At 44.7% G+C, this 26,893-nt stretch overlaps 1 protein-coding gene and 1 pseudogene across 3 annotated transcripts in view; one reads left to right on the top strand and one right to left on the bottom strand.

Annotated features, from left to right (window-relative positions):
• The window catches only part of raph1a (Ras association (RalGDS/AF-6) and pleckstrin homology domains 1a), a 250,079-nt gene that overhangs the window by 148,134 nt on the left and 75,052 nt on the right, over positions 1–26,893 (bottom strand). The gene's annotated exons all lie outside the window — the stretch shown is intronic.
• On the top strand, positions 17,543–17,883 carry LOC119960021 (annotated as a pseudogene).

Below are 26,893 nucleotides of genomic sequence, written 5' to 3' on the forward strand. Positions count from 1 at the left end.
CACTGGGCTTGTGGAATACTGGGCCGGCGAGAACGGCAGAAGAGCCGTTACCAATGCCTCCAAACTTGTGCCCTTATACGAGGCCACCTCTAGCCGCTCCCACACTGACCCATCCCCTAATTCCTGATCATGGCTATATTTGCCGTCTAGTAGTAGTTCCTAACGTTTGGCACCGTCAACCCTTCGCTCTCGCTCTCTCTCCCCCCCCCCCCCCCCCCCCCTCCAGTCCAGCAGCACTTTCCTTACGCACGGGGTTTTACCCGCCCACACAAACCCAGAGATCACCTCTTAACCCGCTTAAATAAGGCCTTTGGTATAAAAATAGGGAGGCACTGGAAAACAAACAAAAATCTCTGGAGAACCGTTATTTTTACAGTCTGCACCCTCCCCGGCAGTGACAACGGGAGCATGTCCCACCTCCGGAGGTCCTCCATCGTTTGCTCAATTAACCGGCCTGAATTTAATTTATGTAACTGCTGTCATCCTCGTGCCTCCCGAATACCCAAGTATCGGAAACTCACTCTCACCACTTTAAACGGCAACTCCCCCAGTCTCCTCTCCTGTCCCCTCACCCGGATCAAAAAACTTTGCTTTTACCCGTACTCAATTCGTACCCTGAGAACCGGCCAAATTTTCCTAAGATCCGCATAATCTCCCCCATCTCCCCTAACGGGTCAGAATTATACAGGAGTAGGTCGTCTGCAAATAACAAGACCCACACCCCCCTCCCCGGACTAGCCCCTTCCAGTCCTTTGACGCTCTTAGTACGATCACCAATGGCTCTTATAGCCAAGACAAACAACAGTGGGGAGAGGGCACATCCCCCCCTTGTCCCCCGGCGCAGTCTAAAGTAGTCCGAACTCACCCGGTTCGCCCGCACACTCGCCACCGGTGTCTGGTACAGCACCAAAACCAGTCAATAAAGCCCTGCCCAAACCCAAACCGTCCCAGGATCTCCTACAGATAATTCCATTCCACCCGGTCAAAGGCCTTCTCCGTGTCCATAGCGACCATCAGCTCTGCCTCCCTCCTCTTCGGAAGGCATCATGATTATATTTAAGGGCCTTCTAATGTTAGCTGCCTGCCTGTCTCGTCTGGTCCCCCTCCCGTGGAACATAATCCTCTATCCTCGAGGCCAGAGTTTTGGCCAGCAATTTAACGTCAACATTCAGTAGGGAGATTGGTCTGTATGACCCACATTGCTCTGGGTCCTTCTCCCGCTTCAGGATCAATGAGATTGAAGCCTGTGACATTGTTGGCGGAAGGACACCCTGCTATTTTTGCATTGATTAAGGACTTCATTGTAGTCAGGAGGTCCCAAGCTGTTTTATTAACAATCAGCATTTTTCAGTGCAGTCACTGTTCTACGGGCAAACGCTGCTTGCAATCGGTTTTCAGAATGAGGCCAGATACGACAAACAAATGAATGATCAGATTGCAGTCAGGTTGGTCGAAGGAAGAATGTTGGACAAGTTACTCAGAGAACTCATTTATGAATAGTGCTGTGGCACCATTTGCATCCACCCAAACAATCACAGTGACCTTAATTAGACTTTCTCCCATTTAGATAAAGCATGAAACTAGAGGGGTCATTCACTTATCAGTACAGTAATGGAGCATCTGACTGGATTCGGCTGCAGGGTTTGAACCCGCAAATTTCAACTCGGGTGAATTGTACTAATTCTGAGAAGCTGAAATGTGGAGATCAGTATGTGTTCAGGTTTCAGCATCCATCACAACTGTGCGTCAGAAAGGAAAGGCAGTTCAGTTATTCGTTTTTTTCTGCCTAAAAAAAATCCATATTCAATATTTTAACAATCACTTGCCAGAAACGAAGGGAAAAGTTTTCAATGAAATGCAATTAGTCACCTTTTACCATTGTGTGGAAATGGTCATGTCACAAAAGTTTCTTCATCTCCTGAAGGGGGATATATCTTAATGGAGTAGAGTTTAGGGTACCCAGCCCAAGTATCTCTCCTTCAGCGTGAGGCTCAAGTTTAATTGTTGGTAATATATTCACTTATGGATGAGCAGAAACCTACACTTCACTGACATTCTCCGTAAATGACTTTTCAACAGGATTCAACAGGGGAACGAAACCTAGCAGATGATCCGCACTGGTGCAGAGGTACACAGCCCAATTGCATCACCCCAGCCAGCAACAAACTCACCACAAGTCACAATAGTAAAAAAAAAAGCAATTTTCATCTAGCTCCTGATAAATGCTTCAGTCCAGATTAAAAACGTCCTGCATTGCAAATCTTTTACAATGTAGGTGCAGCAAGTCCAGATGCCAACAGACATCAGATCCAGAATTGAACATTTATTTTCCCCTAATTTTCAACTCCTGTAAATGGGATTTGAATTGCTCTACAGATAGCATGGACAATGCTATAACGAGATTGACTCTAAATGTCTGAAAGAAGTGTTGCCCGTAGGTGTGTATACTGGAGAGAAACATGCTGACACCCAACTTCAACACCCCATATTCAAATTCACCATAATCTTCAACATTCTAGCTAAGTTTTTGGAAGGCATTTTCCTCATCTTCAGGACACTGGTCTCATGTTTCACTATACAGACTATTTCCTTTTTTAAATTTTAAAAAAAAATTTTGGTTTTCATAAATTTAGAGTACCTAATTCATTTTTTCCAATTAAGGGGCAACTTAGCATGGTCAATCCACCTACCCTGCACATCTTTGGGTTATGGGGGCAAAACCCACGCAAACACGGGGAGAATGTGCAAACTCCACACAAACAGTGACCCAGAGCCGGGATCAAATCTAGGACTTCGGCGCCGAGAGACAGCAGTGCTAACAACTCCGCCACCATGCTGCCCCCATACAGACCATTTCTATACCAGTAGCCGTTTATAAAAACTGATGTTACAGAAATAAAATCAACTTACAGCTGAAAGTATTCTTATGATACTCTTCACAATTGTAAAATCCAACAATGTTTCTGAGCAAAGATTTTAAATTTTTAACGTTAGCAAGATATTAAGGCATATGCAGAACATCACTTTACTTTTCCTACAAATATTAATACACTGGCAGAACTCCCTGCCATTACTCAATGGAAAGTCTGGGTATTGAACATGGCTCTGGTGTTACACTGTTACACTCAACTCCCCTTGCATCAAACATCAAGATTTAATTTAACTTTCTAATCACTTGCTGTGCCTGCATATCAATTTTTGGTGGCATGTACCAGGACACCCCGATTCCTCTGTATCAGTGTTTTGCAAATTTTCTTCATATGATGCTGTTCGTCTATTTTCCTGCCAAAGTGGACAAGTTCATATTTTCCCACATTACACTCCATCTGCCAAGTTTATGCCCATTCACTTAATCTATTTATATCCCTTTGCAGACTCATGTTCTCTTCACAACCTACTCTCCTGCCTATCTTTGCGTCATCAACAAATGTGGCAATCATACATTGCATCCTTCATCCAGGTCAAGCTTGCCAACCTGAAAATGAACCATTTATCCCTAATCTCTGCTTCCTATTAGATAACCAATCCTCTATCCATGATAACATGTAACTGACCACACCAAGAGCTCTTATTTTGAGAAAGAACCATTAATTTATCAAATGCCTTTTGGAAATCCAAGTAAATCACATCTTCAGGTTCCCCTTTATCCACGTTAGCTGTTATTTCCTCAAATTTGTCAAACAAGATTTCCCTTTCACAAAACTTTGTTGACTGTCTGATTGCATTAAAAGTGTCCAGTAATAACCCCCTTTTAAATTCTACATTTGACAGATGTTATTGGCCTGGTAGTCTCCTGCTTTTGGTCTCCTTCCTTTCTTGAAAAGAGGGGCTGCATTTGCTATTTTCCAATCTGGTGGCACCTTTCCAGATTCTAGGAAATTTTGAAAATTTACAATTTAACACATTTGGTATCTCCGCAGCCATTTAAGACTATAGAATGTAGGCCATCAGATCCTTAGGTCTTGTCAGACTTTAGTTCTAATAGTTTCCTCAGTGCGCTTTCCCTGGCGATTCTAATTGTTGCAAGTTCCTCCCTCCCTTTCAGCTCTTGATTTACAGGTGCTTCAAGGGTGGCATTTCTCTTCTGCAGCAAAGATAGATATCTGTTTCACACCAATTCCCCAATCTCGCTCTCTGGATGCTTAATGTTCCAGTTAATTACATTTTTCCTTTTTAAATATTTGCAGAACCTCACTGTTTTTATATTTTTAGCTAGTTCTCACTCAATCAAATTTGTCCCTCCTTTTCTTTGTCATTCTTTGCTGGTTTTTAAATCCTGTCCAATAGAATCATAAAATCATTACAGTGGAGGCCATTCGGCCCATCGAGTCTGCACCAACCCTCTGAAAGTGAATTGTACCTAGCCCCATTCTGCCACCCTATCCCAGTAACCCTCACCTAACCCTTTGGACACTAAGGGGCAATTTAGAATGACCAATCCATCTAACCTGCACATCTTTGGACTTGATCTTTTTTTAAATAAATTTAGGAGTGCCTAATTCTCTTTTTCCAATTCAGGGGCAATTTAGTGTGGCCAATCTAACTATCTTGCACAACCTTGGGTTTGTGGAGATGAGACCCATGCAGGCACGGGGAGAATGTGTCAATTCCACACGAATAGTGACCCGGGGCCAGGATCAAACCCGGCCCTCAGCGCCGTGAGGCAGTAGTGCCACGGAGCGCCCTGGCCTTCATCTTCTCACCTACCACGAACTCTCAGAATTGTATGCTTTTTCTTTTAATTTATTACAATAGATTACTTCCTCAGTTAACTATGGATGGTGCATCCTTCTCCTAGAGCATCCACCCCAACTCTCCGTGCAACCCCAATACTCCTTCCACCCACTCAGTGGAATGTATCTTTGCTGAGATTATGAAATACCTCTTTAAACGTCTGCCATCTGCATCTCTACCGTCCTATCCTATAAACCTAATTTCTCTGTTCACTTTACACATGGATGACCATCTACATAAGGCATATACACGAGGTGGATACTGAAAGGATCTTTTTATAATAATCTTTATTGTCACAAGAAGGCTTACATTAACACTGCAAAAAAGTGTGATGTAAGCCTTGGTGACTACTCATTAGTGCTGCATCGTTAGCACTGTTGCTTCACAGCGCCAGGGTCCCAGGTTCGATTCCCGGCTTGGATCACTGTCTGTGTGGAGTCTGCGCGTTCTCCCAGTGTTTGGGTGGGTTTCCTCTGGGTGCTCCGGTTTCTTCCCACCAGTCCCGAAAGACCTGCTGTTAGGTAACTTGGGCATTCTCAGGGCAGCATGGTGGGTCAGTGGGTTAGCACTGCTGCCTCACGGCGCCGAGGTCCCAGGTTCAATCCCGGCTCTGGGTCACTGTCCGTGTGGAGTTTGCACTTCTCCCCCATGTTTGCGTAGGTTTCACCCCCACAACCCAAAAGATGTGGCCACACTAAATTACCCCTTAATTGGAAAAAATGAATTGGGTATTCTAAATTTTAAGAAGAAAAAAAAATTTGGACATTCCGAAATCTCCCTCCGTGCACCCGAACAGGCGCCGGAATGTGGCGACTAGGGGCTTTTCACAGTAACTTCATTGCAGTGTTAATGTAAAGCCTAATGTAAAGCCTACTTGTTACAATAATACAGATTATTATTAGTCATGAGAAGTGCAATAGATATGCACATTGGTACCACTGTAGTGGGTTGTTCCTTTGTCCCATCAAGGCATTGCTTGAGTATTACACTAATGTAAAGAACACAGCCAACAGATACAGCTCGCGAGACATTGACGTAGTTCCAATAATACCCCTAAAAAGGGGGGAAAGTTTTAACTAAATCTCTAAGTATATCATACCCAAACGCACCTCAAAAGAATCCCATCAGATGCAGTGGTGAACTAGTAGAGCTTTAAATTGGTTTTACAAATTGGTTTTACAGAATTTTTGGATCGCTCTCAATTCTCTGACGATGTTCTGTTTTAAGCTTCCACCCTCAAGGTCCCTCATATGAAACCCAGCATAAGGTTTATCCAGCACTTATGCTCAATGCTCAACATAACTATCCAACAGATTTCTGCCAAAAACCATGCCAGAGCTCCCTAAAATTCTTTTACTCCCAGAGATAAATGACTTCCTCCATCTAAAGTACTGGCTCAAATCCCAGAACTAGAGTACATTATTACATCAGCCTGAACGTGGGGTGAAACATTTCAGCCTGGAATACATTCACTTACCAGTACAAGTTGTGACACACGACAGTTATATATTTTAAAAGTAGATTTTAAAATCAACTATTCTCTTCTTAACTCTAATCATTTGATCATGGTGTTTTCTTCAATTCCACTATCTTACTGGTATCAATAGCAGGCAGGCACTTAAAAATGTTCCTCAATAGATATTTTTCTTAAACAAAGCTATACAGGTAGGAATAGATTATGCTGAATATACTAAATCCACATAAAAAGACCAATGGCGCGATTCTCCGGAAAGATTTATGGTAGCGAGCGGGAATTGCCACAAGCTCCCGGCTTTCGGCCTCGTGAGGCCAGCAATGCTATTCAACATTAATTTATCCACTTAACGAGGCCCAGGGGCTTCTCACCACAAATGATGGCTCGCCAGGTTTGGCACCGCGCTCGTCCCCCCCCCCCCCAATTCGCCAACAACGTCAAGCAGCACTTACTCAGCCAATCCTAGCCAGCTCGCAACAATGCTGCAGCACAAGTGAGGTAGACACCAAGGCCCCCTCCCCACCCACCCACCCCCGCCCCGACCATCCACCTCAACTTTCCCCGCGACCCCAATACCAATACTCCTTCTCCCTTCATCCCCCCCAGCCCTTCTTGCACACCCCCCTTTCCCTTCAGCACCCCCCCCTCCCACCCTGCCGTCACATCTCCCTCTCCCTTCAAACTCCCCCAACACTTCCTTCACACCCCCCTCACACCACTGTGAACCACGCGTGTCGCTAATGATGCCTTCTGTGTCTCCTCCCACAATCGGCGGGACGAGGGCCCAGACTGGCAGTGATGTGCAGAATCCTCACCACCTTAGAGAAGCGGGTCCTGGAGGTGCCTGGAGTGGCCAAGGACAGAAAGGTCACCAACGTGGAGGTTGGCGGACACCGCAGAGGTGAGGAACACTGGGCCCCAGCCAAGGGAGCTGGCAAACGTGAATTGTTATTGCCTTGCTCACTGACCCATCTCTCCTGCTGACCACATGTCCATTCTCCCGCAGATCCTCCAGCCGATAGTGCCTGCCATCACTGGCTCCCCCTCTCCAGCCTCCCAGGAGAACACCTTGGTGGAGAGCTCAGAGGATACCATCATAATAGTCACAGCACTATCAGCTGTCATCCCTACCCTCCAGGGCTGCTCAGCTCAGTGGGAAATGTTAGTGGGCAGGTTTCTGGGGCACACTGCTGCTGATGCACACCAGGTGAGGCAGGAAGCCATAGGCGAGACAGCAATTAAGAGTTCTAGTGGATCCCAGGACCCAGCTTGTCTGTGGAAGGTGTCATCCGGAGCTGATGGAGACATTAGGGAGTGGCCATGACATTCAGAGGGAAATGTCAACGACACTCCACCAGGTCCATAGCCACTTGGAGGAGTTCTAGAGGTAACGGGCGCAGGGGATGTCGCCGGCGATGCGTGGCACCGAGGCCAACACTGCTAGGGTGTTGACAGCAGTGGCGAGCCCTGGCACATGATCGGCAACATTAGTTAAGATATCCAAGGCATCGCGCAGTCAGTGAAGGCTATGGCTGAGGGTCTCGGCAGAATGCCTGACTCGTTGGGAAACATAATCCAGTAGCAGGCTGACCTTGATGAGGTTCTGCGGGACATGTCCTGCTCTCAGATGGGAATTGCCCAGGTGCTGCAGAGCATGTGCCAGTCGCTGAGAAGCATCGCTGGGGTCGTCGACACGATGATGCAGACACTGGGAGCTCCCAGGGCTGGCAGAGCAAGATGTTGCAGTGGCAGCAGGGCCTCCTTGAACCAGATGCCCTCCCCATCCCAAGGTGAACACAAATAACATGCCAGCGACTGATAGAAATGAGGCTATGACAGCTGAGGACCTTGAGAGGATTGTTATCACTAAGGAGGGAGTGATGGGCAAGCTAATGGGGCTAAAGGTAGACAAGTCTCCTGGCCCTGATGGAATGCATCCCAGAGTGCTAAAAGAGATGGCTAAGGAAATTGCAGATGCACTAGTGATAATTTACCGAAATTCACTAGACTCTGGGGTGGTCCCGGTGGATTGGAAATTAGCAAACGTGACGCCACTGTTTAAAAAAGGAGGTAGGCAGAAAGCAGGAAATTATAGGCCAGTGAGCTTAACTTCGGTAGTAGGGAAGATGCTGGAATCTATCATCAAGGAAGAAATTGCGAGGCATCTGGATAGAAATTGCCCATTGGGCAGACGCAGCATGGGTTCGTAAAGGGCAGGTCATGCCTAACTAATTTAGTGGAATTTTTTGAGGACATTACCAGTGCAGTAGATAACGGGGAGCCGATGGATGTGGTATATCTGGATTTCCAGAAAGCCTTTGACAAGGTGCCACACAAAAGGTTGCTGCATAAGATAAAGATGCATGGCATTAAGGGTAAAGTAGTAGCATGGATAGAGGATTGGTTAATTAATAGAAAGCAAAGAGTTGGGATAAATGGGTGTTTCTCTGGTTGGCAATCAGTAGCTAGTGGTGTCCCTCAGGGATCCGTGTTGGGCCCACAATTGTTCACAATTTACATAGATGATTTGGAGTTGGGGACCAAGGGCAATATGTCCAAGTTTGCAGATGACACTAAGATGAGTGGTAAAGCGAAAAGTGCAGAGGATACTGGAATTCTGCAGAGGGATTTGGATAGGTTAAGTGAATGGGCTAGGGTCTGGCAGATGGAATACAATGTTGACAAATGTGAGGTTATCCATTTTGGTAGGAATAACAGCAAACGGGATTATTATTTAAACGATAAAATATTAAAGCATGCCGCTGTTCAGAGAGACTTGGGTGTGCTAGTGCATGAGTCACAGAAGGTTGGTTTACAAGTGCAACAGGTGATTAAGAAGGCAAATGGAATTTTGTCCTTCATTGCTAGAGGGATGGAGTTTAAGACTAGGGAGGTTATGTTGCAATTGTATAAGGTGTTAGTGCGGCCACACCTGGAGTATTGTGTTCAGTTTTGGTCTCCTTACTTGAGAAAGGACGTACTGGCGCTGGAGGGTGTGCAGAGGAGATTCACTAGGTTAATCCCAGAGCTGAAGGGGTTGGATTATGAGGAGAGGTTGAGTAGACTGGGACTGTACTCGTTGGAATTTAGAAGGATGAGGGGGGATCTTATAGAAACATTTAAAATTATGAAGGGAATAGATAGGATAGATGCGGGCAGGTTGTTTCCTCTGGCGGGTGACAGCAGAACTAGGGGACATAGCCTCAAAATAAGGGGAAGTAGATTTAGGTCTGAGTTTAGGAGGAACTTCTTCACCCAAAGGGTTGTGAATCTATGGAATTCCTTGCCCAGTGAAGCAGTTGAGGCTCTTTCATTACATGTTTTTAAGGTCAAGATAGATAGTTTTTTGAAGAATAAAGGGATTAAGGGTTATGGTGTTCGGGCCGGAAAGTGGAGCTGAGTCCACAAAAGATCAGCCATGATCTAATTGAATGGCGGAGCAGGCTCGAGGGGCCAGATGGCCTACTCCTGCTCCTAGTTCTTATGTTCTTATGTTCTTATGAACCCTAGGGCCCTATTGGCACAGACCGGGAGGTGGTGGTGCTGGGTGGCTACCCAGACCTGAACATAGAACATACAGTGCAGAAGGAGGCCATTCAGTCTGCACCGACCCACTTAAGCCTTCACTTCTACCCTAACCCCATAACCCAATAACCCCTCCTAACCGTTTTGGACACTAAGGGCAATTTAGCATGGCCAATCCACCTAACCTGCACATTTTTGGACTTTGGGATAGAACCAGAGCACCCGGAGGAAGCCCACGCAGACACAGGGAGAATGTGCAGACTCCTCACAGACAGTGACCCAGCGGGGAATGGAACATGGGACCCTGGCACTGTGAAGCAACAGTGCTATCCACTTGTGCTACCCTAAGTTCCACCCCCCCGGTGAGGTCTCAAAGCCAGCACACGAGATACGTGCCGCCGGCAAGTGAGCCGGGGCCCTTTGGCCCAGAAGACACCCACCAGGGGCATCAAAGGCCATGGGACGAGGTAATCAGCTGGCTGCCTCCAACTCTGATCCTGGGGACACACAGACATAGTGGTAGAGTAGGGGGGCCAGGCACATCAAGGATCACTGAGGGCGGGGCTGGGGGGGGGGGGGTGCACCACCATCGGGAGAGTGGGGTATTGTTACACAATAAACACCTTTGTGCACAACTAACATGATGCCTCTGTCACTTTCTTCCGCAATGCGGGGCAACTTCCAAACTCTTGGCCCATATCTCCAGGCATCTACCCCTTCCTGTGGCACTCACCCAGCCTCTGGCTGTGGACATGCCCCTGGAGCTGTTCTGATATTGCCTGGTGCATGCATGATGTTGTCTCCCACAGTGTTTAAGCACAGAGTCCAGGCATCAAGGTGTGATTGGAATGCTAGGCAATGACTTCCACATGCCACATGGCCCACCCACCCAGGGGAGTCCACTTGGGTTGTGTGAAGTGCTCACTTAACACGACTGCCAATTCCCTATTAGCAATAGCCTTCAGCCACACGACCAGAGGCCTCGACAGTCGGTGGGGGTGATAGGTAGTCGGTGGGCAGGGACAAGGGCTGCCCCTGGAACGGGTACAAGATCCAGGCGTTGACACAGTTGTGCTACGAGCAGTTGCCCCCCCCCCCCCCCCCCCCCAATCCTCCCATGGCAGCTCACCCCTGTGGAGGGTCCTCTAACACCCCACCGAGAACTGGGGTGGCAGGACCAGTGCCCCCGAGCCCTTTGCCTGTGAGCAAAGATGGCTACTTACCTCCTCGGCTCCCTGCAGAAGCCCTTCCGCCAGGTTCACGTTTTTCATTGTAAAATTAAAACAGAAGCAGCACCGTTCACATTTAGAAACAGAAATTTGTACTACGCAAGGCAAAAATAACTCTTTATCCGCACTGAAAACCATGCTCCCTGGGCATGGTTATAGCATATTTCCCTAAATATAGCAAATGCAGTTAAAGCCAGGATCTGTAATTACGAATTCAACTGAGAACAGTCAACACAAATGGTCAATGACACAGTGCTTCCTTCAGAATGAATGGTACACGCTTCAGTTTTTGAAATAGGACAGATAAAACTTCTTAATGACCAAGTTCAAATATACTTTACTCCTTGCTGCAAATAATTTAATATCCTTCTGGCTAATAACCTAATCAGCGCACAACAATCTCAATAATCTAGATCTCTTTACCATATAATTTTCAACATAATCACTTTCATGCTTGGATTAGGGCCTGGCATGTGAAAAAACAGCATCCGTTTGTATTGTGGATCTTCGCACTACAATCCCTCAGAAAATGATGTGGGGTGGGATTATCCGTAGCACGACGCTGAAATCGAGAACGGCAATTGGGCAGAATATGGCTCCCGCGCTGAAATCGGGACAAGTGCTGGTTTGAGATTCTCCGCCCCCTCCAAATCAGCATCGTCGGGATGTGCGGCGCACACAGTCACAACCCTGTTGGGAGCGCCATCAGCCAGTGCACCTATGGGGTTGGGATGGGCGGGTATGCTGTCCAGCACATGTTCTCTGGCGTGACCAGTGCGTGTGCGCGCACGGCTGCAGCTTGTCCAGCCATTTTCCCCGCATTCCGCAGGTGTTTCTCACGGCGCAGATGTTCGCCCTTCACTGGTACCAGAATCAGTGAGGGGTTCGCACTGGTTTTCCCGTCGTGAAACGGATCCTCTGTTGGCGCCGGCACTTAGCCTCAGAAACGGAGAATCCAACCCGTGGCGCTTTGGAAGAATTTTGCAACAGAAAGCCATACAGATCAGAGAACCTAGGTTCATTCCTCAGTCTGTGCTCAGATAGTTGCATTATAATTGTCAGTCATAGTTCAGTGATTGCGCCCTCGCATTGAAGTCAGAGGTTGGAGGACACTCGCCTACCCCAGAAACTTGACTACACAATCTAGGCTGGCATTTCAATGTGGTATTGAGGGAGTACTGCACTGTGGGAAGCACCATCTTTCAGATGAGATGATAAGGCCGAGGCCCAGTCTCTCCTCCCAGGCAGATGCAAAAAGATCCCATGGTAGCATTTAGTAGAGCAGCAGGGGAGTTCTGGCTAATTTCTATCTCCAAGACCAATACCACTACCAGACTATCGTACCATTAACATATTGCAGTGTCTGACTTTAACGTACACCAAACTAGCTTTCATGTTTCCTGCATTACAACAGAAACCAGTACTTTGAAAAGTACGCCAGGGGCTGGAAACATTTTGGAACGGCCTAGAGTCATGCAAGGTGCTTCATAACTGGAAGATTTTCTATTTACACGGTTATGCCATTGTTACAGTTAATCGACCTGCTAACATTTCTTCTCAGATCACACACTGAGTTAGGTACTAGGGAGCAAAGGCCGAGGGGGGCCCTGGTTTTATAAATTATTGCAAACTGCAATTTAAATTGCTGGAAGTTAATATTTCGCACTGCTCTCTGAAATAGAAAGGTGAGTTAATTTATCGGTGCTCTCCTATGCATTCTGCGAAAGCATTTCAGGAAGTGGCATGTAATGAGTGCTGTAATGATGGCAGTCTAGTACATAAGTAACTAATTATTCCCATACAGAACCCCCTGCGGAATAATTATCAGTTCAGAAAAACATTATCGAGCACCAGACCTCGAAGATATTACAGATTCTAAAACAGCAGTGGCCATTAGTAGTGATGCTACAAGAGGCTATCAAATGAGTCTCAAAATACTCCATATGGCATCTTGTATCTGGATTACTCCCTGCAGAGGAAGAAACAAATGTAGATCATTGGTCACTCAAAGAGCTTTGAAAATCCACCACTATTTCTAAACTTCTTCTGCAACCCCCACCCACCACCTCCATCCCCCGGACCAGACTTGCAAAATGATCCATATGCACAAACTTCCATTATTTTAATAAAGGGTAGCAAGAAACATATTTAAAATAAGAAACTTGCATTTTATTTAACACCTTTCACCAGCCTCAGGAGTGCTTCAAAGCGAATGAAGTACATTTTAAAATTGTAATTACCTTTATAGTGTAAGGGAACATTACACTAGTCAATTTGGACACAACAGTCTCCAGAAACTGCCAGGATATAAGACAGCAAGATGTACAGGTCAGGTCAGGTCAGGCATTTTCAAAGTGGGGGTCACAACCCAATGGGTGTCGGGAGGGTCGCGGAGTCATCCATCGTAACGTTCACGATCGTGAGAATTCAGGAGCAAGGGCCATAACTTTTAAAAACGTTGGTGTGAGTAGCTTTAAAAATGACAGCACAATGTGCTTGCATGCCCACTCATCAGTACGCATGCCCTGAGCAAAACACCGCCTCCACCCGACGTCAACGCACTGACCCAGGAGAAGACTTTTTAAAAATTCAATTCAATCTTCCTGCATCTGTCTTGAATGGACTCAATGGCTGAGCCTGCAAAACTCTCTTTGATCGTGAATTTGAGAGATTAAAAAGATTCACAATACATGGAGTTAAGTAATTCCTCCTCATCCATGTCTAAAATCGTCGCATTGTAATTTGCAGACTATATCCCCAGGCTGTAAACCACCCACCCGTCTGAGGAAAACTTACATTCTGCATCTGCTCTGTAGAGTCCTGAGAAAATAATGCCTGTTTCAATGAGGTCATTTCTCATTCTTCGCTACTCTAGACTATAGAATATAAACTCAGGCTCACCTCTTGCATTAAAAGTAAGAGAAAATGGTGGGTTGCAAATGTCAGCCGGCGTGGGTTGCGAAGGATGGCCAGTTGGTAAAAATGGGTCCCGGGCAAAAAAGTTTGAAAGACACTGGCTAAGGTGGATTGACCATGCTAAATTGCCCCTTAGTGTCTAAAGATAAAGGTTACCTGGGGATTAGCCATCATCTCATTGAATAGCGGGACTGGCTCGAGGGGTTGAATGGCCTACTCATGTTCCTATGTTACAGGGATAGGGTGGGGGAATAGACCTAGGTAGGGTGCCTTCCAGAGGGTCGGTGCAGGTTAATTGGCCAAATGGCCTCCTTCTGCATTGTAGGGATGCTTTGGATTCTAAGTGACCAACTGATTCAATGCGTTGGCTGGGGGATTAATGCTGCCCGGGACACTGGGAAACCTAGGGCGGCTTGGTGATGCAGTGGTTAGCACTGCGCCTCACAGCACTGAGGACCTAGGTTCGATCGCGAACCCCTGTCCATGTGGAGGTTGCACATTTTCCTCGTGATTGCATGGGTCTCACCCCACAGTCCAAAAAGATGGGCAGGGCAGGTGGATTGGCCACGCTAAATTGCACCTTAATTGGAAACATTTTTTTTTTTAAAATCAAGTCTGTATCTGTGCATACACCTTATTCAAATTCTTCAATTCATCACGTTTAACATCTCTATCATCTTTCCATGACACCATTACCTAAAGTTTTTTTAAACAGTCATTTTGAACTAATTTTTACACAAATTGCTTGCACTGGTCATGTAGCATTTCTCCCAGTTTGGGACTGAACTGTGTGATTGACCTTTCTAACATAATGCTAGTCCATTATAAGAACATACGAAATAGGAGCAGGGATAAATCACATGGCCCATTGAGACTGCCCCCCCCATTCAAAAGGATTATAGCTAATTATGTTTTTCAACTCCACTTTCCTGCCCACTCTATATCCCTCGATTCCCCAATACCAAAAATATGTCTCCATCTTGATGGAACATCCACAACCCTCTAGGGAGAGAATTCCAAAGATTCACAACCCACCAAGTGAAGTATTTTCTCCTCATCTCAGTCCTAAATGATCAGCCCTTTATCCTGAGGCTGTACCCAGTGTTTTAGATTCCCCAGCCAGGAGGAAACAGCATCTCAGTATCTACCCTTTCAAGCCGCTTCAGAATCTGTGTGTTTCAATTTCATTCTTCTAAACTTCAGAGAATATAGACGCATTCACTCAGCCTCAACCCCCTTATCCTTGGACTACGCTGGAGTACATGATCCCAGAAAGACAGGGCTCTTCCTTCATTCCATTGAAATTAAAAATTGCTGTTTAATAGGAGGGCAAATGGGGCATTTTGAATGCCAGTCAGAAAAAGAGCTTCCAATCCAATGCATTACTTTCATATATTAAAATTTAGCATATGAACGAGATCCGACAAGCTGCAAATGGGATGACCAGATGTTAAAACAATGACTGCTGGAAACACCTAGCAGGTAAGGCAGCATGTGTGGAGGGAAAAACAAGAGTTAGCGTTAGGTCAATGTCCTTCATTAGAACCCAGAGTTGAGGTGAAAGGTCATCAACCTGAAACATTAACGCTGTTCTTTTCTCCACAGATGCTGCCTGACAAAGAACAAAGAAAAGTACAAGCACTCCAAGCCTCTGACCACCATGCTGCCCGACTAACCAAAAACCTTTTACACTTTTGAAAATGAAATGAAAATCACTTATTATCACAAGCAGGCTTCAAATGAAGTTACTGTGAAAAGCCCCTAGTTGCCACATTCCGGCACCTGTTCGGGGAGGCTGGTACGGGAATTGAACCATGCTGCTGGCCTGCCTTGGTTTGCTTTCAAAGCCAGCGATTTAGCCCTGTGCTAAACATACTACAAACAGCAAAGCTCCCAGCACTGATCCCTGCAGAACACCACTAGTCACAGCCCTCCAATCAGAAAAGCACCCTTCCAATGCTACTCTGCCTTCTATGACCTAGCCAGTTCTTTATCCATCTTGCCAGCTCACCTCTGATCCCATGTGACTTTTGTAACAGTCTGACATGAGGGACCTTGTCAAAGACCTTACTGAAGTCCATGTAGACAACGTCATGTAGACCCTACCTGCATCAATCATCTTTGTGACCTCTTCGAAAAACTCGATCAAGTTAGTGAGACACGACCTCCCCTTCACAAAACTATGCTGTCTCTCACTAATACGTCCATTTGCTTCCAAATGGGAGTAAATCATGTCTCAAAGAATCCTACCCAATAATTTCCCTACTGATGCAAGGCTCACTGGCCTGAAATTCCCTGGATTATCCTCGTTTCCCTCTTTAAACAAAGGAACAAAATTGCCAACCTGCTGGTTACTTGCAGCATTTTCTGATTTTATTCCAGATTGCCAGTATACAGCATTCTAATTTTTGGTTGAGATAACCAGACGATCTGCTATTTTGTGTTTTGATGATGCTGTTTAAAAGCAAGAATTCCATGATGTTGGAAGAAAAAACTTTTTGAATAATGCTTCAAGAACAGAACTAGCAAAATTGGCTCAGCAGCTCACCCAAGGATAGCAGCTTCAACACCACTGATCACTCAGTATTGAGCTGAAATCTGTTGCCTAAGAGTCCGAATTAGAAAATGCAATACAACAATTTTTATGAATGAACTGGTAGCCTTGTAAATTCAGCTGCGAAGATTCATTAACATAGCAGTTCATACTGGCAGGAGTTGGTGAGAAATCTTTTAGAAAGTAATTAACAGCTTTTTTCTTTAATTTAAAACCATTACTGTGGATTCTGGTCCAGCGATGAAAAAAAGTAAAACTTCTCTACAAGTTGAAACATGATGGGAGCTCAGAAACATCAGTACCTCGTCAGAGAAAATTCTACCACTGCCCCTGGCAGTCTGACATGTTGCCTTTGTATGTATTATCAAAAAAAATCTAAACTTTACAATTGACAAGTGGTTCCACAGGCAATATTATGTGGTCAACTGTCATAGATACCAATTGTTCTGCAATAGGGTAGAATTCACTGTGCTGCAAGGGGACACGGTGGTGCAGTGGTTAGCACTGTTGCCTCACAGCGCTGAGGACCCCGGTTTAATCCCAGCCCCGGTCATTGCCCGTGTGGAGTTTGCACATTCTCCCCCTGTCTGCGTGGGTTTCACCCCCACAACCCAAAGATGTGCAGGTTAGGTGGATTGGTCATGCTAAATTGCCCTTAATTGGAAAAAAATAAATTTGCATTTTAAAAAAAAGAATTTATTGCACTGCAAGTTGCTACGCACAAACTGTGGACACTGTTTTCAAACCATGCAATGAAATGAGCAGCTGACACATTATAATGGCATCAAATCTTTTCGCACAACCATAATATCAGAATGCTCATTTTGGTGATGAATTGGCACTGAGGCTGAAGATTCAACTGGTACCAGCAACATTAACAAAGGGATCCTACCACTGATATTTAGGGCAAGAAAACCAGCTCGAACTACTCTGTGGCTAACTTGGGTTCTCCTTTCCCCCTCTGTAGCCATCTTGTGTTGGCCTCGCCAGCGGAGTCGCTCCTCCTCCCGCGGTCATTCAAGCTGCTCTGTAGCATCCTTCACAAATCCTGGGCTCCGAATTTCTTGTGTTCTTCAGGCTAAGGCTGCAGGGGTGGCAACAGCAGGCAAGATGGTTGCAGTGAAGACGCCAAAAAAGTCATTAGAGTCCATCAACTCCAGGCGGTTATGAAAAGTGGCAATTATGTGCTGGGCTACAAACAGATTTTGAAAATGATTCATCAAGGCAAAGTCAAGCTGGTTATTTTTGCTAACGACTGTCCAGCCGTGAGGAAATCTGAAATTGAGTACTATGCTATGTTAACGAAAACTGGTGTGTATCACAACAATGGCAACAACATTGAACAGGGTGCAGCTTGTGGTAAATACTACAGAGTGTGCACATTGGCGCTCAATGATTCTGGTGATTCTGACATCATCAGGGGCATGCCAGAGGAAATCAGTGAAAAATAATACAGCCACTGTTATATTTTGCAAATAAAATTACAAAATAAAATATTTGTTGTTATATCCTGCACTCACACCGATCATCTGTAAAACATCTACATCAAGGAACGTAGAATCAAAGCTCTACAGAATGTTGAACTATAGATCTAAAACAGCACGAGTCAGAGGAATTGGTGACCAAACTCATCAAGTCACACAACTGTGCTTGGTGACACAGTGATTAGCACTGCTGCCTACAGCGCTAGTGACCCAGGTTCAATTCAGTCTTTGGGTGGAAACATCGAATCATAGAATCCCGACAGTGCAGAAAGAGGCCATTCAGCCCATTAAGTCTGCACCAATCCTTTGAAAGAGCACCCTACCTAGGCTCACTACTCCACCATAACCCCACAACCCCACCTAACCTGCACATCTTTGGACACTCAGGGGCAATTTAACATGGTCAATCCATCTAACTTGCACAACTTTGGATGAGTTTGCACATTCACCCCAGTATCTGCGTGGGTTTTCTCCGGGTGCTCTGGTTTCCCCTCAGTCCAAATATGTGCAGGTTAGGTGGATTGGCCATGATCAATGTATGGGTGACGGGGACAGGACAGGAATGGGCTTGGGTGAGGTGCTCTTTAGGAGGGTTGGTGCAGACTCAATGGGCCAAATGGCTCCCTTCTGCACTGTTACTTTGCCAACTCTGATCATCTGAGAAACATAAGGTCTACAAGTATCCCTAGTTTTAAAATTCATTGCAAGGAGAAATGGGAGAAACCCAGGCTGTTCGGGCTCAAAGCATTCTTATAAAAGATTTTTCCATTTATTCTTGTTGACATCTTGTGTGCCCATCCCAAACTGCCTTTGAACTGAATGGCTTGCTATTTCAGAGAGCAGTTAAGAGTCAACCACATTATTGTGAACCTGGAGTGACATGGTGGCCAGACCAGGTAAAGACAGCAGATTTCCTTCTCTAACGGACATTAGTGAACCAGATGGATTTTTACACCAATCAAGGATAGTTTTACGGTCACCATAACGGAGGCTAGTTCTCAATTCCAGAGTTTATTAATCAAATTTAAATTCCACCACCCTCTAGATTATTAGTCCAGTGACATTACCACTACACCATCATCTATCCTTAATTTTGTAAAAGACATGGGAACATCAAGTCAGAAAACCTAAACAAAGAGCTTGGGACAAGGGGGGGCATTCAAACTCAAACTGCAAATTTAGGACTAATATTGGGACGTTTTTCACACAATGAACGCCACATGGAAAGGACTTTAATGTATAAAAATGGAGGTGGACATGCTGGAATCATTCTCTACCCCCAATGATAACTGGTCACTATTGTAATTTCTCACCATACCGCTTGCCTCCCTTCCTCCAAAAAGCAAGCTAGCTGCTCACTTACATTACTTGAAGTCTACAAAAAGAAATCTAGCCACCCTACACCACCACTAATGCCCTGCGTGAATCCAGCATGCAATTCTAAATATGCCTGGTCACAATCAGAGGAACTCATATTTAAGTATAGAACAGAATTATTTTTCTGGTGCCAACTCGATATTACAGCTGATCCGAATCCCTGCCAATTCCCCAGAATCTTTAATAATTTATTTTTATTCACCTCCCCCTTAAATGCTGCAATTGGCTCAACTTCAAGAGTCAGCTACGTTCCATATTCTGATAATCCCTCCGTTGATTTTTTTTTTTTAAAGGTTGACCGAATGCTCTGGAAATATCCATCCGATTTACTAAACAATGCATCACAACTACGAATAAAAAAATGTTTGTGACAATTTAAATTAAGTAATTAAAAACCGATGGTTCATCCCAAAGGAAAACAGGTTCTGGTTACAGCAAACAAGAAATAAACCTAATGCTAGAACAACAGCTTGGAGCAATATCAGCTGCGCATTTATACAACTATTCTAATATTTCCAAGAGAATCAAAATAGCCACGTTTGAAGCACATGGTAATGATTCACATACTGAATATTCCACTGTTAGAACAGAAAAACCTGCAAATATAATGCAGGACCAGCAGCACGAGTAAAGCTTGGTCAACTGTCTCTGTTGCTTTGCATTCAGAGAGACTTGCTCTGTGCAGCCAATGTTTGCTGTTTCCATTTTGGATTTTGCAACACTTGTGTTTCCCTTTTTATGGAATCTGCATTGCATGCCAAGCATCAGATAGCAGACCAAGACTAAACCTCCATATCTTATCACCTGTAAGTTTGCCACGACTATTAAATATCATCTGTACTATTTGGTGTCCCAGTGGTGCGAGTTTGGATCCGTGCAGATCCTTGGCAGCACTAGAAGGAAGCTTCTGTCAATCAATGGCGCTGTATTAGATGCGCTGTATTAGATACGCTGCGTGCATTGAGCCACATAGATTAGGACAAATTCATGTATTGTCCAATCCGGGGGAGCAATATGGATTCTAGATTACACCTCCAGGTTCCTAGGCTATGGGCAGGGAAGGTCGTAACATTTTTTTATCCTCAAACGTCCATTGGGTTCAAACAGACTGTTTGAGCTTGGCTGGGCTGGGATACCTTCAAAAATGATAACTTGCTGAATCTTAGTCTCAACTCAGGTAAAGACAAAAGAGCTGCACAGCCTTCCACCACACTGCAAAAAGTAAGTTCTTTAATCAATTTGCATATCAAGAGATTTTTTTTCTTCCCGAACCATATACACGTTTCCAGGCAGAGTCTCAATTATACTTTAGTGCTTGTCTGGATAAAAATATGTGACGCAAACATCTGTTGTAATATTTTATCAGGGATGATTGTGCTCGACAGGCCTCCAAAATCTTTGTGGAGGTAATGTTGATAAATGGAGGAAATACAATGATGTAGTTAGCGTACGTGGACTTCAGGAAACCCCTTGGCAAGAGATAACTGGATTAACTGATATGGAATTTACTGCAGCGTGGAAAACTGGATTCACAATTGGTTAAAAGGGAGAAAACAGTTGGAGGGGCAGTTTTCCCAGAGTTGTTGGAAATAAGTAACAATATCCAGAGGGTACAGTTTTGGGGCCACTAAAGTGTAAAGTGTACATCAATAATTTGGACATGGAGAGGGAGTAGATCCAAGTTTGCAGAGACCACAAACTAGGCAGTATAGTTAATTCTTTGGAACATCAAAGGATATGCGGAGGCTGTGATGAAATGGTTTTAAAAGTGGCAGGTGGAATCCAATGTCACTAAATACCAGACATTTTGGTAAAATGTCAGAATATTCTGAATGGAAATGGGCACAGTGATGCTAAAGAGCGAGCAGAGGGTTTTTTTTAAGTTCCCACAGGTTATTCATTAAAGGCAGCACCTCAGGTGGATACGGCTGCAAAAAAATAATGAAATCCAAAAGAGTCAGTAAAAATACAAGAGGTAATGAGCCGACATAAAACATTAGCAAAATACAAGTGCAGGTTTGAACCCCACATTATAGGTACACAACATTTTTTGGGATGCAGTTTGGCACAGAAAAATATAACGATCATGAAAAGAAATTGGGTCTTTTGAGGCAATAGGACAGAAGTACTTGAAAATTATGGAAGGATGGGAGGGTAGACCGAAACAGACTATCCGAAGAGTAGAGGGGTCAAGATTGAGAGGTCATGCAGACGGTATGAAAACAGAGGACAGCAATATCTTCTTCAGAGAATTGAGTTTGTGGAATTTCCTTCCAACGGGTAGTGGCTGGGGCAAAAATCTGTGTTAACATTTAAGATTAGATTGATGATTGAAGGAGGGATGGGGTTGAGTAGATGATGCAAACATGGTGGGTAAATGCAATTAGAACGATTGCTCAGGTGGAGGATAAGCACCAACATGGACACAGATGAGTCAAAAGGCCTGTATCTGTCTTCTACCTTTGTGTGTTTCTATGTGCATCTGTCACAAAACGATTGTTGGATAACTGTGCAGAAAAGGACCCAAACCAACATTTGGAGATCCTTTGTTACTATCCAACAACAGAGGCTACAAGTCAGCAACGGTTTTTTTCTTAAATCTAATCAAAATTCTGGCTGAGCAGCAAAGAATTCAGCTTCAACATTGATAAATATCCATAGCAGTTTTAACTGATACATGCAAGTAAAAATCTATGACCACTTCATCGCCATTTCTCTTTTTATATTCACCATCACAGTAGCAAACCCCACTTGGTCTACTGGAAAGGAACCTTCTGTCTGGGGAGTACTCACAGGTGCTTTTAGAAATACTGGATACCACTGGCTGAATCTCAATTGAATTGTTGCCATATGTCACTCTAATCTCTTCCTGTATTCTTCAATTCATTGCCACATCAGGTCTGCCTCCCTGATCTATTAGACTAAATCTTTTAATTGTTGATTATTTGGTCTCAAGAAAAAAAATCAATAGATTAATTTAGAATGCAAATTCCACCCTCCAGTCATTTCCCCAAGGCCTTAATTCAGTCATTTCGCCCACGGGCTGGATTTTAACAAACAGTAAAGTCCTAGATCAAACATGTGAAAGGTCACCAGCACAGATTTTACTTACAGTACCAGCTCGGTCATGTAATATTTTAATTTTGCCCTGCTCGGGTGGGTTAGCCCTGCAGCCTCACGGCGCCGAGGTCCCAGGTTCGATCCCGGCTCTGGGTCTCTGTCCGTGTGGAGTTTGCATATTCTTCCAGTGTTTGCGTGGGTTTCACCCCCACAACCCAAAAGATTGGCCACACTAAATTGCTCCTTAATTTGAAAAAATTAATTGGGTATTCTAAAAAAAAAATTTTAAAGAAAAATTTGCCCTGCTCAATGATTTAAACAATCCCAAATAAACTGTGCACATCTCAAAGAAATGGACTTAAAAATAATAGCTAACACATGTTGACTTCATGTAACAGTCAACCATTACGCATGGAGTATAATTGATAATTTCATGATTAGGCCGACCCAACAAATGTTTTCCCCATTCCATCTGCTCTGAATTACTCATATCTTTGAAATTAGACACAAATTATTTATGATGGAGGCCAGGATACTCCGCATGTCCCAGAGGCTATTTACAAGCCATCGCGCCTTCATTCATACCCACCCCCCACCCCTACTCCAATATTTCCCTCACTATGAGCAGCAACCTTAACTTTCACAATCCTTCTCCCTCTCTGTCCTTTGCACACAGTGCGTATTGGACCTCATTTTGAAAACCTCCTCGTAATCTATTTATTCCACCCATCATCATTGCCTATTTCCTGACAGAAGGTCCAAGGGCTCATGAACAAGACCCTTTCGATCAATTACCTTGTGGATAATTGCACTGGCATCAAGACTATGACAAACCCGACGTGGCACCACCCTGCCTCTTTGCCCGCTATATTTTCCACCTCCCCACTCAGAGCAGTGTCACTCTTTTGGCTTTTGCTCCTACTCCTCCAGTACTTTCACCTAATTCCATCCATCGCTCTTTTAAAGTCTCCATTCTCTGCCAGCTATCCAACAGCAGATCGAGCTGGACCGCATCAAACATTATTGTACCTCATTTTCCTTTCCAAAGCCACACACTACTCCAGAAACGAGGATAACCACTGTCGTTGTTTTCGGTGTTGAACATGGGTTTTGCAAAAGGTACAGTTGCAATTATAAGCAAACGTATAGTTTATAGGACAGTCCAAACTATGGTAGCTCGGAACCATACTTGAATTGCAGGTGAAGCCATGTTGTGCTACATTTTTTCTATACTGACGCCGCATGTAAAGTAGGCACAGTGGTGCCAAAGGGTCAAAAGTGTAACCAGAAGAGAGCTCTCTTTGACTATCTCCAGAGGCATCATCACCACTAATGGCTAAGTGAGCTCTGCTGTCAGAGGCACAGGCAGTCAGGTTTCTTGCCCTGCTGATCTGTTCAGTATTTCTGTGCTCAATCACCAAAATATCTTTCCTGTCATGAAGCAACAAATACAACCAGAAGACTTCAAAGACAATACATGCACACTTGTTTTCCTGTTGCTCCAGCTGCCATGGAATATATCTCACAATATAAAATGACAGGACTCGCAGGCTGGAGACCCCGGACAGTATTGCAGAACAGTTCCTGCAACTGCAGGAGTATGTAGCTATGAATTATCTGGAAGATTCACCAGAGGACAATCATTTAAAAAGATTGAGCCTCCACTTTGGTGAAAAATATATATATATTTTAATTGAGTCACCAAGCTCTCAAGCAATTTTGTATTCACCAAGCAATGCATAATTTAAAATGGACCACATGTGAAGCACATCTTGTTCTCTCACAAGGGAGGGGTAGCTGCAGCAAGTGGACACTCTATCCAATTTAACATGGCTAATCAATACTCCGAACAGCAAAGGAAGTCCCAAAGGACTAAAGCCAATGTTAGGAGCAGATATTTCCCATCAAACAGCTAAATACAGGGATGCAAACCCAGTGCAACTTTAGCAGAAGGTAATTACAGTATTGGAAGAGATAATTAAAACTGGTGCGAAACAATGATTACAGTTGAAATGCTTCAACAACGAATATTCAAAACATGCAGCAGAGCATTGAAGCTAACCATGGTGCAAGATAATAGATGATATTTCAAGGTTTATACTGCACAGTATCAGATCTGAAGTAGCTTCCATTCACCCAGCAGACAGACAGACAATGGGCTGTTCGTCGGCACTCCCAGAGCTGTCAGAAAACTGAATTCATTTTTGGGACTCAAAGATACTACTGTTGCACAGATGGCCTCAAAATCATTTTCACATTTCTGATGATTAATAAATTCTGTGAATCTTCCTAAAAAGATTAATTGGGGGGGGGGGGGGGGGGGGAAGAGAGAGACAGAAAGAGGACTACATACATTAATCCAAGGTAGCACTGCACACTTCCAATAGTCATGAGAATATCAGAGACATTCCTTCAAGATGCATTCCATTTAGCTGTTGTTCAAATTCTCTAGGGACCAGCAGTCACACAGAACATATGGTAGCTGCTGTGGTTATAATGCGCTTGCAAAGCTGTATCAATCACATCATCACAGGAAGGAGAGCAGGAGTGTCACGACACCAAAAACACTGCTTTGTCAACACATATCCCCGCCAATAAAAAGTCAACGGTCACCATCTTGCTTTCTGCCATCTAACAAATATTAAACAAGCAGAGAGTGATTACAAAAAAAAGAATCTGACGGTTGGAAATCTGAAATAAAAGCAGATCTGTCAGTATCCCGACGAGATGGTTAATATTTTGGGTGACACCTATTCATTAGAATCCATGTCAGATCATCAGTTATATTAGTCAAAACAAACGGATGCTCGTAGGAAAGATTTATGAATAGCTTATCCTCTCCCCCACTTCCCACCCCCACCCTCTCACCAAATGATTTCAGATTCTAGCTCCCTGTTATCATCATGGACTTCCTGTGTTCTCTTCTGGGACAACGAACCAAAGGCCAGCGGCATTCCAGTTCAGGGCATGACACAGCTATAATCATACCCTGACAAGCAGATAAACAGCACTGACAGGAATTCACAATGACCCACAGACCACACCCCTGACTTCATTCACTACATTTGCTTCAATTAATGTACAAGCCTGATGTCACAACAGCTCCAGTAGACAAAAGGCAGGGCCTTGCTGCCCAACTTTAAACTGAAAAATATACTTTTCCAAAGATGCCCTTTAACTCGGAATACATGAAAGACAATCATGTGCCTGTAACATGACATGATGGATTCTGGGTGCAAGATCTTAAAAACAAAGCCAAACCTCAGGACTTCCGGTGGCGGCGATGATGGAGTGAGCCGCACATTCGGCGGGCTCTCACTCCGGCGGGGCTTTAGGGGCTGATTCCCCGCGATAGCGGGACTGCGGAGCGGCAGAAAGGCGGCCGCGGAAGTGCGGGGGAGCGGGCTGCACTGCATGGAACCACGAGAGTCCAGGAAGCAGAGGAAGAGAGAGAGAAAGGGACAAAGGCAAGGAGCAGGGGAAGCTGACCTGGAACCTAAGATGGCGGACACACAGACCTCGGACTCAGCAATCCAGCAGGCGCTGAATAATATGCTGCAAGTGATGAAGAGCAGTTTTGAGTCGCTGAAGCGGGACAACTTGGACCCATTTCAGAAGGCAGTGGGATCAGCTGAATCAGAAGCTGAATTGGATTGGATTGGATTTGTTTATTGTCACGTGTACCGAGGTACAGTGAAAAGTATTTTTCTGCAAGCAGCTCAACAGATCATTCAGTACATGGAAGAAAAGGGAATTGAACAAAATTCAAGAAAATACATGAGAATACATAATATGGCAACACAAGATATACAATGTAACTACATAAGCATTGGCATCGGATGAAGCATACAGGGTGTAGTGTTAATGAGGTCAGTCAATAAGAGGGTAATTTAAGAGTCTGGTGACAGTGGGGAAGAAGCTGTTTTTGAGTCTGTTCGTGCGTGTTCTCAGACTTCTGTATCTCCTGCCCGATGGAAGAAGTTGGAAAAGTGAGTAAGCCGGTTGGGAGGGATCCTTGATTATGCTGCCCGCTTTCCCCCGGCAGCGGGAGGTGTAGATGGAGTCCATGGATGGGAGGCAGGTTCGTGTGATGGACTGGGCGGTATTCACGACTCTCTGAAGTTCCTTGCGGTCCTGGGCCGAGCAGTTGCCATACCAGGCTGTGATGCAGCCCGATAGGATGCTTTCTATAGTGCATCTGTAAAAGTTGATAAGGGTTAATGTGGACATGCCGAATTTCCTTAGTTTCCTGAGGAAGTATAGGCGCTGTTGTGCTTTCTTGGTAATAGCGTCGACATGAGTGGACCAGGACAGATTTTTGGTGATGTGCACCCCTAGGAATTTGGAACTGCTAACCATCTCCACCTCAGCCCCGTTGATGCTGACAGGGATGTATACAGGGGTGTGTCATCAGCAAACTTGTAGATGGAGTTGGAACCAAGTTTTGCCACGCAGTCGTGTGTGTACAGGGAGTAGAGTAGGGAGCTAAGTACGCAGCCTTGCGGGGCACCGGTATTGAGGACTATTGTGGAGGAGATGT

This window comes from Scyliorhinus canicula, chromosome 2, assembly GCF_902713615.1.
Source record: "Scyliorhinus canicula chromosome 2, sScyCan1.1, whole genome shotgun sequence".
Lineage (NCBI taxonomy): Eukaryota > Metazoa > Chordata > Chondrichthyes > Carcharhiniformes > Scyliorhinidae > Scyliorhinus > Scyliorhinus canicula.